The following is a 2,840-nucleotide window of genomic DNA, read 5'->3' as shown; positions in this document are numbered from 1 at the left end:
CTGAAATGTCAGCTGGAATGTGAGCACGGCGAGGAGAGGTGCCTAGAGATGTCACATGTGGGCTAGTTGAAACTTTCAACTTCTGTTAGCAAAAGACGTTGCGATTAGTGTAGCAACGTAGCATTGGCGGTTTTGTTTTAATGTTGTTAAAGTTAGCGATATGAGACAGAAATATAGACACGAGTTAATTTGATGAATAGGTTACGTGCTGTATTTGGTCTAGATCGGCAAAATGTGAAGCAAATACACAGACCTTATCAGTATAGCAAAGGCTAATGTGAATAACCTAAAGAGTTAAATGTCTCCTAAACTGGGCTGTGCAAAACGTTTAACTCTTTAATTATTCACATTTAACTCTTTAATTATTCACATTAGACTTTGCTATACTGATCTTTGCTATACTGATCTGGCTCAGAGACAAAATCAGTGTTGATTGACATGTCTTTAAGAAACGTTCAGTGACCTGATCAGAAGTAGCCTGTGCCTATAGGGTAGGCTACAGTTTAACATTTAGTGTGAACACTATTCACACAACACAACTTTATTAGTTGGTTAAACAAACTAACTAGCACAATGCCACAATCTGTAAGTAACCTAGGCTGCAGGATAACACTTGTTATGAAACAGTGTGCCCTCCACAACACACTCTCCCCCAACATTATAAATGAATTGCACCATATTGCTATGTAGCATAGTAATGTTATACACCATTTGAAAGCTTGGACACTTGGGAATCCATATATGACAACCTTTTTCATGTACAATCTGTATAGTGCTTTACATTGTCAGATTAATCTTACTATGTCTTAATTAAATTGTTTCAAATTGCCCTCCTCCCCCTCCGGTGCTTCCCTACCTTCTAGCTGCAGTGTGTATCCTTATCAATAAGATAGATGCAGCAAATTGGGTATTGAAATAGTCACCGGAATCCATATTTTTATCCATTGTTTTATCCAATATTTGTTGTGCAGATGTATAATCCATCTTATCCACACCCATTGAACCAACAAAGAAAATGCAAAGACATTTCTGTAATTATTCCATAGTGTAGTCATTCCATCAGAACCTCTGACAAACAATCCAAATAGTCCAGAAACCACACAGTAAGGCTTTTATTGTCAGTATGCAATTTGGGTAACCAAAAGTCCTATGGGGAGTTTCCATTGGGCATTTTACAAAACACATGAGCATATCTTAGCAAATAATGGTCTAAATGACTCATTTTTCATTTTATTTTGATCTACTTTTGCACACGGCTTCACAAGACCTGGTCTAGACACAAAAATGCCCATTCCATAGGAAGTTAAAACATTTCAAATCGATTTTACAAAAATTAGTCTAGTCTACCCTATTTTATATAATGTTAGTCTGAAATAGTGTGTGTCTCAACCAAGTTTCACCTGGTTTGGTTCAACAAATATTCAAACTTATCATCTTTATTCTAATACTATGCCTACTATGTCTTCATGTCCAATAGGCCTGAAATCTTCAGAAATGTCTGAACTTCAGGCACAGAGAAAAAAGAAAGAAAGAAAACTCATGTAGATTGCTTAGGAGGAGAGGAGGGCCATGCTGAAGCATGCTGCCAAACAGTGCAACGGGCCCCTCACACTAAGGAGAAATAGGAGAAGAAGACACTTTTTTTATATTCACTTATTTTTATCATACATATGATATTTTTGGCCACAACAAATTTTTTAGTGATTTTATATTAGTGGTTTTCTTTGTAAATCTCTGGTTTTGGGCCATTTCATACTCCGTGGAAGCTATGCACTATTGTCACTTCGCGTACTCCGTGGAAGCTATGCACTATTGTCACTTCGCGTACTCCGTGGAAGCTATGCACTATTGTCACTTCGCGTACTCCGTGGAAGCTATGCACTATTGTGACTTCGCGTACTCCGTGGAAGCTATGCACTATTGTCACTTCGCGTGCCCTTCTCACCTTTTTCACCCCTGACCAGTTTGCTTGATATGTAGAAAGACCTAAAAACAAACCAATGTGATTATCTTAGATACTTCAAAGTAACAACTTTTTGCTTTGTGGATGGTTTTACAGTTTTGGACCAAATCAATACGTTCCCTTGTGTTAGTGTCAGATTTTTTTATAATTGTATATCTATCATTTATTCAATGGTGTCGTGAGGCTATTTATGGTAACATTAATATTGTGAAAAGGGGTCAACAAGGTACATTAAGTAGTGGATATAAAGCCTAGCTCTAAATGGCTACACCTGAGTTAAGAGTTGGGATGTGATCTTTCCACATGTAGAATCTAAATGGCTACACCTGAGTTGAGATGTGATCTTTCCACATGTAGAATCTAAATGGCTACACCTGAGTTAAGAGTTGGGATGTGATCTTTCCACATGTAGAATCTAAATGGCTACACCTGAGTTGAGATGTGATCTTTCCACATGTAGAATCTAAATGGCTACACCTGAGTTGAGATGTGATCTTTCCACATGTAGAATCTAAATGGCTACACCTGAGTTAAGAGTTGGGATGTGATCTTTCCACATGTAGAATCTAAATGGCTACACCTGAGTTAAGAGTTGGGATGTGATCTTTCCACATGTAGAATCTAAATGGCTACACCTGAGTTAAGATGTGATCTTTCCACATGTAGAATCTAAATGGCTACACCTGAGTTAAGAGTTGGGATGTGATCTTTCCACATGTAGAATCAAAATGGCTACAGTGTCACCTGAGGTAAGAGTTGGAATGTGATCTTTCCACATGTAGAATCAAAATGGCTACAGTATTACCTGAGATAAGAGTTGGAATGTGATCTTTCCACATGTAGAATCAAAATGGCTACACCTGAGTTAAGAGTTGGG

Source organism: Alosa pseudoharengus, unplaced genomic scaffold (genome assembly GCF_046254945.1).
Source record: "Alosa pseudoharengus isolate Yale_2024_CS ecotype anadromous, Long Island Sound unplaced genomic scaffold, YU_APseudo_1.1 YU_APseudo_1.1_scf_1, whole genome shotgun sequence".
NCBI lineage: Eukaryota > Metazoa > Chordata > Actinopteri > Clupeiformes > Clupeidae > Alosa > Alosa pseudoharengus.
Note: the sequence above shows the minus strand (reverse complement) of the source record.